At 42.1% G+C, this 11,503-nt stretch overlaps 1 long non-coding RNA gene across 15 annotated transcripts; it reads left to right on the top strand.

Moving 5' to 3' along the window:
• Positions 1–5,151: 5,151 nt before the first annotated feature.
• Positions 5,152–11,420, top strand: LOC119337236. 15 transcript variants are annotated; one of them, XR_005163101.1, is made up of 9 exons: positions 5,152–5,550; positions 5,686–5,769; positions 7,221–7,766; positions 8,777–9,181; positions 9,269–9,342; positions 9,414–9,483; positions 9,617–9,698; positions 9,782–9,893; positions 9,992–11,420. It is a non-coding gene; the product is annotated as an uncharacterized LOC119337236 (long non-coding RNA). The 15 variants fall into 15 exon arrangements; XR_005163098.1 differs by having other exon boundaries at positions 8,777–9,483; positions 9,992–10,500; positions 10,605–10,662; positions 11,153–11,420; XR_005163100.1 differs by having other exon boundaries at positions 8,777–9,483; positions 9,992–10,500; positions 10,605–10,695; positions 11,153–11,420.
• Positions 11,421–11,503: the final 83 nt, after the last annotated feature.

The raw sequence follows: 11,503 nt of genomic DNA, 5'->3' as shown, positions 1-11,503 counted from the left end.
ATTGTTAACATCTGCCGTTTTGCCCATGCAGCTTACCTACCGATCTCCATACCCAGGGCGCCCTGAGTTTCTTAGATGACGCCTGCCAAACACCTCCTTTCCCACAGATCCCCACCCCATCCCCATCCTCCACTCCAGAGCGTCGCAACCTAAGCCCGGCTACGCTTCCCGTGGAGCTCGAGGAGCGACTGGCCCAAAAGAGGTGTATAGCGGTCTCTTCGCCCGACGTCGCCGAGGAAGCTGGCGACCATTACTGGTGGCAGGCACTGAAGCAGCGGGCTAGAGTATGTGGGCATGTATCAGCCACCGGCTACGAAATCGAGGTCATCAACAGCGACGACCTGAGGCGGGCTATGTCACAGGTTAAGTGGCCCACCCCCAACCCCTCGGGTTTAACCGCCGTCGATCTCATCCATGACCCCGCCGCTGATCTCCTCTGGCTCGTTGTCAACAATTTGCCATTCTACATGGCCATCGAGCCCCTTTTGTCATTTCTGAAGGACACGTTCTGCGATGCTGGCTTGGGATCCACAGCTTCCAAGTCAGACCTCATCGATGACGACCATGAGGAGGGCACCCTCTCCGGATCTTCCAAGGGGAAAGAGCCCATCTGCTCTTCTAAGGGGGAAGCGCCCATCTGCGACATCAGGGAGGGCACCCTACAGCCGTGCTCTTCCAAGGGGAAGGAGCCCATCTGCGACAACATGGAGCGCATCCAGGGTTCGTGCTCTTCCCATGGGAACGAGCCCATCTGTGACAAGTGAGGAAACCCATGATTTGTTTTGCCGTGCCTCTTCACAGGGGGAAACCCATGATTTGTTTTGTCGAGTCCCTTTTATAGTGCAGTGAGAATATGTCCAGTTTTAATTGCTATATCTGGTTGTTTGCAGCATGCCTTGTTTATTTCAGTTGTTCACAATGTGATCCTCTATATGTGCAATTATTTACTGTGCAGTACATTTCATCAATCCAGTTTTAAACATACCGATAGGAATGCATATATTGGTTTGCTGTTAAGCCTGTTATAGCTAGCATATGCCTCTTTTAAAGTTTTTTTGATTGTTCGGTTGTTTGTAGTTAGCATATGTACAGTTTCAAATGCTATCTTTTGTTGTTCGTAGTATGCCTTGCTTATTCCAGTTATTCACAACGTGATGTTCTATATGTGCAAGTATGAACTGTGCAGTTCAATTTCATTAGTACCAGTGCAATACCACTATGAATGACTACATTTGGTTTCTACATCTTGTAGTTAACACGCCTTTCCATTTTTATTTAACAATAACCAGTGTACTTAGACCGGCACAATACCAGTTTGAATGAGTATGTTTGCTTGTTGTTAAATGTTAGGCCTGTTGCAGTTAGCACACCTTTCCACTTGTTTTGCTTTACTAGCGTGCTTAAACCTGCACACTGAAGCTATCTTTTGGAGATTATTTTGTCTGCCATGGATAATTTTGGTTGACGTTTAGCCTGTTGTGCTTAACATGCTTCTCGATGTACCTACACAGGACAATTTTGGGAACGACTGCTGTTTTCTATCGAGGTTAGTTTTATCCCATGGCTTATATCTGCTCACTGTTCAGGATATCAGTAGCTGGTACCATGTAGGCCGGCGGCTGATAAGGGACCAATTAGTGAATCGGACTTTTAGCTGAATATATCTACAACCCATTTATCATTAGGTTAACTAGGGCCATATGCAATATATCTGAGGCTACATAGCATCATGCACTGTACTTAATGTCTAAATATGCAATCCTAGGCTACATAGCAACAAGGAAGAGTGTTACATTAATGTTCTAATGATGTCTAGATATACGTAGAAGAGCAGCAGCAACGACAACAACAACAACAACAACACAACCCTGTTTGGATACTCAAGTTAGCTAGAGGTTAAGTTAGTTTCTATCTCATGACTAACCCTAAACTAACTCCATCCAAAGAGTTTTTTGGATGGCAGGGTTAGATTGACAATAAATGCACTAGGAGAACTAGCTCCAATTAGCAGCTCTTGGGTTGGATAGTTTTTTTGGGTGGGTTATAGATGCAACTAGCTCAAACTAGCCCTCATGTTTAGATATACTTTAGGGCTATTTGAGCCTGAACTAGCTCAAACTAATTGTAATCCATGGATACAGCAGCAGTTAATCAGCCAATAATTTGTAAGAATGCACTAAACGCCTTCCGGCCCATACTATAAGATGTTAATTCATCTAATATGTGAGTATATTGGATGTTATAAGATACTCCCTCCGTTCCTAAATATTTGTCCTTTTAGAGGTTTCAAATGGACTACCACATATGGATGTATATAGACATATTATAAAAGAGTGTTGTACTACATCATTGTGCAATTGTTGTTTAGCTTCTAATATTAACTTGGTACTTTTAGGTACATATGTCATTGGTAAAGATCCGTGCTTCGACCCTTTCTGTGTATGGGGCAATGAGATATCGATGAACCAACATCAAGTGAGGAAGCTGATAAAGATTGTTAGTAAAATGGGTCCAAACATGGCAATTAAACTATTTATTTACACTTTATCCAAGACAACAATGAACTGCAGGATGGTAAGTAAGAACTCTGCAGCCTTCTTTTTACTGCCCATAATGAGTTGTGTTAGATGACAATGTCTGAATCTTTTTCCTTTGTAGTGGTTGCCAAAGCAGTTTATTCAAGATTACCTCTCAAACTACATGATTGGTGGGCATGCAAAGGTTAAAGTATTTCTACCAGAACACAATGATTATCTAGATGTTTTCATGAAGACCGTGAAGGATGGGCGGTCGGCCGTCACAAGGGGTTGGACTAGAGTCGTGCGTGCCTTATGCATGGAGGAGGGCACAATATGGGCATTCTGCTTCACCTTGTTCAGCAACCAGAATATATTTCGCCTCTTTCTTTACCATCTTTAATAGTACAAGTATACAACTATGGTTCATCATTCTTTATTTGGTTCTTATGTAATTCTTGAACATATGTACCTATGAATCGAATAATGCATTGGTTGTTTGAACCTGATGGATATGAATAAAGCCGTAGCATACATTCAAATCCAAACCCGATACAATTTGAAAAGGCAGCAATTAAATTACGGTGAAATTACGCTCTCCAAGTTGTTACGGCACACATAGTTGGTAAAACACAAACGTTTGCGATATGCACCATAATCCGAGATGGTTCACACAGAGGAAACGTGTGCAAGCATGCACACAGTTGCCGTTTGCATAGCGTGTGCGATGTCAGACAATATCACAAACCGTGCGGGCAAACTAAATGTTTGTGTTAGTTGCCTTATCGTACACAATTCGCAACCATGAACTGTTTCTGATGAAGTATGCATCATAAATGTTGCACCACAGAATAGCATGTGCGATAGTTGTCGTGTATGATGATGTTACGACGGTCTGACATTTCATAATCCTGTCTGATGCTCATACGACGATTAGCTAATCTTCTTAATAGTGAACTGTTTGTGATGGGCCGCGCATCATACACGTTCTATAATAGTGAACCATTTGTGACGGGCCGCGCATCATAAACCTAGCACCACAGAATACCGACAACGATGGCAATGCGACCAGAAACGAGTAGGAGTATTGTAGGGGCCCTATCCTGGAAGGTTTCTGGGTCATGTGGGAAGGACCCCCTATCGCTCACACTCACTTGGTGACGATTCCAAATGTCGTCGCGGAAAGGGGTTAAGAACCGTTTGTATAACACCGACGCGCACCAGTGAGGTACCATCAGTCTCCACTTAAGCTGACAATACTTCAATGTTCATCCCCGACTTAATTTGTTAACTGTTCATAGCATTTTATCTTTGAATCAATGATCCAGTTTAATAGCATGACCTTAAGCCGGTAATGTTTTTTTCATTTAGGACCTTGCTCTTCAAGATGGTCAAAATAGTCACCGCTTGTAACTGGTTTGTTTCCCGAGTTACAACGGAAGACTTGAACGTATACATTCAAACTAGTGTCTTAGCCAAAAAAGAGGTCATCATTGGAGGGTTCCGGGTAATGAAATTCGTCCTAAGCCCAAAAATGGTGAAGTAGTGGTTTTTATGGATCATATGGTCCGGAGCTTCAGTCCTCCCGGCTCAAGATTCTTCCGAGATGTACTGCACTTCTTTAACCTTCATCAACAAGATATCAGACGAAACTCTGTCTCAAACATCTGCAATTTCCAAGTGTTCAGCAAGGTGTAGCTTCAACGGGAGCCTACCATAGAACTATTCAGAGAGTTCTATTACTTGAATCGGCGGAATGAATTCACGGATGGACCTAGCCTTGAACTAGGCGGCATATCCATACAACGCCGGAAACAGGCCATCTTCCTAGCTGCTAATCCGCCCAGTCACCCGAAAGACTAGAACCAGACTTGGTTTTATTGCCAAGATACCTCACCAGAAGGAGAGAACCCCCTCCCGGATTTCCGCGCCAGCCGACTTAGTAGCAGACATCATCTTGCGGACTGTATCAGCACAGCAGAATGGAAGAAATATGTGTTAGTTTTCGCAAAGATCCGGGCTCTAATGGCGAACGACATGAACAGAATTGATCTAGTTCGCTGCTGGGTCGCCTGGAGAGTCTTGCCTCTAAGCATCCGCCCGGTTTAATGTGTGAGTATACCGGCGAGCTAACAGATCCTCAGCGCCACTGTAACACCGAAATGACTGAGGAAGACATCAACGAAATGACCAAGACTTTGTCGAATGAAATCTTAGAAGATTGTAGTAACGTTGGATTGGCCCCTTTCTACACTCTCAATAAGTCGCTAGCTGTGAGTTTTGAACCCAACTTATACTTGATTCATATTTTCATTTTTGTGCTTGCTCGTACTCATTTATTGTTTATAGGCCGACTCACCCTTGTGGACCAAGAAATTGCCAAAAAAAACAAAAAAAACCCGGACAAAAAACAAGGCCACCAAAAGGCTTGCTAAGAAGAAGTCCAACACTGCCGAATTATCTTTACTCCTAATGGAGCACTTGATGAATAGTCCGCACGGTTTATTTTTGCTGGTTTATTTTTGTCATCCTCCCACCGCCGTTTTTTTTCGTCATCCTACCACCTCTGCTCTACCCTCCATCGAAATAAACCGGTGAAAAAAAAACCTGTGACCGATCCCTCGTTCACACAGCAGATCCATCTCCGCCGCCACCCGACACAGCAGATCGAACTCCGCCGCCGCCCGATCGCACGCCCGATCCTCCCCTACGCCCAGTCCACGGCGGATCCATCCCTGTGCCGCGCCGCGGCGGATCCATCACGTTTTTCACCGACGAGGTACGGGATCGCCGCCGCCGACCTTCCTCAATCTTTTGTCTAGGGTTCCCCGCCTCCGCCGCCGCCGCCGACGGCGCCATCGCGGAACCTCAGGGCAGGTCAGGTCTCCAAGCAGCTCGTGCTTGTGTGGAGTCGCCGCACTCCGCACAGCGCTGCCGCGGCGGATCCCCGGGGCCGCCGCCGCCGTTGAACCCCATGGACGAAGCCGTCCCACGAACGACCGATGCAGGCACCACAACAACAGCTCGTTACCGAGTAAGTTCCCGGCACCCAGCACGCACATTGGCACCATGCTCTTGGTCAGCGGCTGCATGCTCCTCGGTTTCCCTTGCAAGATGAACACCATACGCTGCACCGGGTCACCCTCTTGATCACTTTCTCATGCTGCAGAATATCAGGGGCGCAGATGATGTACAGGATCATCTCGTCCATGCCATGGAACAAAGCCACCTGCTTGACGAGCTCCAAACAGAGGTAAGGCTTGATGCCCCACTGGATCCACTTCAGAAAAGGGTGTTGACTGTTCTGAATTAAGCCAAACATGAAATCTGATTGAGGTAGGGATGAAGCTCTTATTTTGCATAGTATTTTTAGGCAATTTCAGAATTTACGTAACATATATATGTCCCTAGATTAGATAGTATGCATGCCCTCTGTAACCTGCTGAATGTCTCTTGGGTAACTAAAAATATTCAGAATAATCTAAATTTCAGAAATTCTTCATGGATTATGAATGGCAGTTATATGCCACCAGATAGCAAGATTGCTACTTGAACAATTTTTTATCTGTGAAGCTTAGGCGTTAGACGAACTAAATTTGCTATCATTTTCCACCATTTATATTTATTCCTAAGGCCATCAGAGCCATTAAGACACTTGCGCTGCCCTAAGGGAGTCCTGTTACCCTTTTTTTAGTCAATGACCCACCAGTCACCACAAGTGCAAATGGTTAGTTTACTAAAATTCAATGACAGTATATATTTACTCCTGTTTATTTGCACGTATGGTTTCTCAATTTCACTTCTCAACATGGTATTTGCAACTTAATCATTACTCAACCGACCTGCTTTTGGTATACTTTTTTACAAGTATAATAAAAAAAGGGCAACCTGGTGCATGTAGCTCCCGCTTGCGCAGGGTCCAGGGAAGGGTCCGACCACTTTGGGTCTATAGTACGCAGCCTTTCTCTACATTTCTGTAAGAGGCTGTTTCCAGGACTTGAACCCATGACCTCATGGTCACAAGGCAGCAGCTTTACCACTGCGCCAAGGCTCCCCTTCTTTTACAAGTATAATCACATTAAGATATATTACTGTATCCCCCCTAAAAAAGGTATATTACTATAATTTAGTAGGGCGCTCATTCGATTCACAAAACAAATTTTACACGAGATTGTATGAGCTTCTGCATATCTGCACCTATATTAGAATCAGATCAAACTCCTACATTTACTAATATAGTTGATGCCCCTTAAAATGATTGAAACAACATTGTTATGCATGATTATCGATAACTCAGGCACTCAGCTGATTAGGCAGTAAATGCTGACTATACCATGTAAGATGCATTTTCCCTTCAGAATGTAACATGTGTTTTTATGAATTTTTGGATGCGAAACCATTTGCACACTAGCATGCATACGCCCTGTCAACGAAAATAATAAAATGATTCAGCACAATCGCAAGATATCAGTAGTTCAGCACACCATGGTAGCACATGCATGGCCCACCATGTACTCTCACTACTAACACCATAGTCAATTCAAGCGACCTATTGCTAGGAAGTGCATGAGCTGATGCTAGCATGCCCTGACAAAACATGAAAAAACTTGTTCTCTAATGTATCTACCACCTGAGAGATTGTTTCGATACAATTATTGTATTTAAGAAAATAATTACCAGGTTCTCTGATGTAGTAGTTCACAGGTTCTCTGATGCAAGGGCTCTGGGTCATCAGCTTCGGCAAGTGGAGGTACAAGTTCGGGCACGACGAGCTTTATTTCGTAAAAACGCGACTTTGATGTTTGAATCTTCCTTCTAATCTTTTTAATGATAAAGAGGCTCTCTTAATAGAATGTGAATTTTCCCTTTGTTTGTTAGCTTTTATGCTTTATTGTGTTCTTCGTCAAACAAAAATCGCTACAGACAGGGACTGGCATGGACATCGTGGACTTTCACAACACGGCCTGCAGCACAGTTCCAACGTGCTCTGCTCCTCGGACTCTGTCTGTCTGTACAACATCAACAACAGCCTGATGGTTGCCTCCGGGCCATGGCATGGCAGGACATGCAGGTTCCTATTCAATGGAGACATATGGAGGCGCTGGCCTGTCGCACGCTCGCTGGACACACATGAGCAGCCACATGGTGACTGTCTTCACGGGAGTTTTCTTTCTCCCAAGAGCGCCAGCTGCCTGAAGGGACAAAACTATGGAGGGGCGGTGAAGAGATGATGTTGAAGTACTACGTGTGGTGAGTTCCAGCGGCACAAACATGCTAGCCACGTCTAGCTCCGTCTCGGTGCTTCCTCTATTCATTAATTTTAGTTCGTGCATGATATCTACCATGTTCTTTGAATTATATATGTGCTCATTCATAATTCATAATGCTTCGATGTTTTCTACTATAACGAGTATTCGATACGACTAATGCAGAAAGTTCTTCTCAACATTACCTAATTATTATGAAGTTAGTGTGATAAGAAACACAAAAGATCAAGAAATCACACACTTATTTCTACAGAATATGTAAGCTAGATTTTATGAAGTTAGTACTATTAGTTTTGCTTTTTATGCACTTACCAAATTTCATGAGAGCAATTAGCAGGTCCGAATACATGTCCAATATAAAGGGTTGTTCACTTGTTGTGACTTTCTAATGACTGTAGCCCATTTTTTCTTCATTGTTCTTTGGTCTTTTTTGGGAGATTTAACAAGTTTCTGAACCATTATGTAAAAGAATTGGAATCACTGACATATTAAATTCAGCCACAATTGCAGCTATTTCTAATTTAATTTAAACCAAGATGACTATCACCAGTCCCTTTTTTAGTTTTCATGCATTTATCAAAGAAGCTACTTTGTTACTTGAAATGATAAAATAGCTACAATGTAGATATGCTGATTTTGTGTTTGAATCAGTCTGTTCTGATGAATGCCTCTTTTATTTGCCAAGCTCCAATGGCTTACCAAGATGTGGCTTTTTTCGTGGACCAAGTAATTAAATTGTAGATTCGTTGTGTATGTAAGCTGACAAGTAATACATCTCCATTTTTTCAGTTTCAGCACAAAAATTGCACTGGATTGTGCCGGCTGGGGTGGTCACTTTCTTTGGAAAGAAAGAAACATATATATTGGAGATGCATGCGTTTAGATTTTTATATTTTTTTGCCATGAGTTCAATAGTCTCTGTTAAAACACAGTAATTTTGTTGCTCTGCTGAGCAGGTTTTCTTATACATATATTTATTTTGAAAATTCATAGATGGATGAAATGCTGCTGAGACGTTACAAGATATTCCAGCAGAGGCATCCTTACCGTCCGCATTACAAGGATATGAGAACATTGGGGTCCTGAAGGCAGTGACCTGTTTACCATACACATATTTACTTCCTTTCTAGGGCGGAACAATGGAAGGCACAATTCCAAGTACAACTCTTCAAGAACAGGATCTCGGAAGGAACAACAATTTACAAGCTTGGCGCTTACCAGGTTCATTATGCTAGGGAAAGATACAAAACTGTAGATTGTCCATGGAGAGTAGTGTTTGCCCAAAAAACTACCGTGGAACCAATTGTGCCTCAGCCACCAAACTTTCCCAAGTATGGATATACCACCTACAATGTACACAGTATCAAAGCCGCATTAAACAAATTGTTTTGTTGTCAGGTCAGCCACTCTTAAGAATTGTTTTTATTGTATAATTTTCCACTTCTTACAACTTACAATTTACTGAACTTGTGAATGTTGGATTAGTTACCAGCATCACAAGAATATTTGCGCCGAGCGGCGGATCGATTGACCAGATATGAGAAAATCACATCACAAACGTGTGCCAACTTTTATCATTTTTCATTCTGTGTTCTTATCTCTTCACTGAAACAATGATATATCTTTCCAGAATGCCCGCCGTTGTGACGTTTTGGGGAAAATTAGCAGATTCCCTTGATGCAGACAAAGCTACAACGGTGGTCTGCTCAAGAACCCATTATAGTTCTATTTGTTGGCATGCCAGTACATGAATTTAATGTTAATCGTCATCTTATATCAATCCTGCACAATTTAGATAAGAAAATAAAATTACCTGTTAAATTTTTTGTACAGGAAACTTGGCCTCCAAGTCCTGTCTGGCAACTCGATGGTACATAAATCTAACTATTTCTGAAGCGGCAACTATTCTAGGAAGGTACACACAGCACAAATGATCCATCCGTGCAACTAATTTTCAATAATCCAGCATCTGTGTTGTCAAATTTCACAATATCTCAGATCTACTGCAAGATCCCATCAAATTGAGATAAGCACCGGCTCACAGGGTCATCGCTAGGCAACAAATACAACAATCACATAATTATCAGCCGTTGACCCTGGTGGAATCATGGTATGTTGTCATTGCTATCAAAGCTACACTAATGTCTTTCTCCGAGTAACAATATTTGGTTTCTTTTCTAAAATAGATTGACCTGATGTGATTTGCAGGACCAGTACTATATACTGGAAATAAAGAGAACTGAAGTGTCCCCTTCCATGGCATTGGGGGGCCTTTCTCTGCCAGGCGTGGCGGCTCCTTGGTAGGATGATGCAGCTGGCTCGGCGGAGGCTAGGACACATTACAAGCCCCCTCACCCACCCCGACGAGAAGGGCGGCAAGACGACAACTGCTTGCTGATTTTTATCGTTGCATAAATATGCTTATTTTTACGTTGCTTGTTGCTGAGCTGGAGATGGAAAGAACCAATCTTACTATACTGTTGTGTGAGAAATATTAGTCTGCAAATTGATTACTAATCCCTCCGTCTCAAAATAAGTGACTCAACTTTGTACTAGCTTTAGTACAAAGTTGAGTCACTTATTTTGCGATGGAGGGAGTATTTTCTATCCTTTGGTGAAATGACCAGGAGCAAGCAAGATGGTGCCAATACTTGCGAGATGATAGTGTAGTTGGCCTTGACTTCCTTTTCTGGTCCTAACCAATTTTAGAGAACAGTGTAATGTTTTTTATTGTTTATTATCCTCGGCGCATACAAAAAATTACTTGAGTCTCAGGTAGCCAGGTTGCATTATCACCATCTTACAAATATTTGTTGTGCAGGTCTGAGCTGTGTGCAAGGAAGCTCAAGACATTGGGGGAAAGCATTGTTGGATATGTGGTATCCTGACCCTCTTACTTGGGACTTGGATAAGTTACAATCTTACATGTTCTGAGTTCTGTACTCCCATGTACTTGGGTTCAAGAATTTATCTTGACATTATTTTAAATTTTCTCTAAGATGTGCATATCACCGCTGAATTTTTTGCAATATATAAATTCAGTGTTACTGTGAACACTTGAACAATACATACAGATGTGTAGAATGAGATTGTTCTATACTGAGGACTGTAGTTTACTGATGTATATTATTAATAAGCTCCTAATAAATATGATTTGCCAAAAAACAAATTGCGCATACAAGAGTCAGCTAGGTAAGTATGATTTAATAGGTTACTGAAGATTTGCGATGAATAAAAATGGCACGGTCAGCTAGGTAAATCTCATTGAGTTTTACACAATGAGATGCATAGAAATAATTGTTCTTCCTTGTTCATATGTTGCACATAATAATACAAAAGGTTTATTTCTATGTATGTTTATTTTTGCAGAGTACATATCAGAGATGGCGAGGGATTATGTCGATGTTCAAAAAGAATCATATTGTACAAGGGTCCCGAGGCAATGTCGTTGGAAGGGGTCGAAAATTTTCTAAGCTTTATACAACAATATTGGATATGCAAGCAGAAAAAAAGGCTAAGGCCCCTTTTGGTTCATAGGGTTGGAATAATAATAGGAATATAAAAATTATAGTAAATGAGATGTCATGTATCTCAAATCATATGAATAGTAATACGAAAAGAGATGTCCTTTCATTCATATCATTGGATTTTTCCCATTGAGTCTAGGTTAATATTATTTTCATATGAAATGTGAAGGATAGGAAGATTTTGTCCATACGA

The sequence above is a fragment of the Triticum dicoccoides genome, chromosome 7B (assembly GCF_002162155.2).
Source record: "Triticum dicoccoides isolate Atlit2015 ecotype Zavitan chromosome 7B, WEW_v2.0, whole genome shotgun sequence".
In the NCBI taxonomy this organism is placed as follows: Eukaryota; Viridiplantae; Streptophyta; class Magnoliopsida; order Poales; family Poaceae; genus Triticum; species Triticum dicoccoides.
The sequence above is the reverse complement of the archived record's forward strand: the minus strand, read 5'-3'. Positions and strand labels throughout refer to the sequence as shown.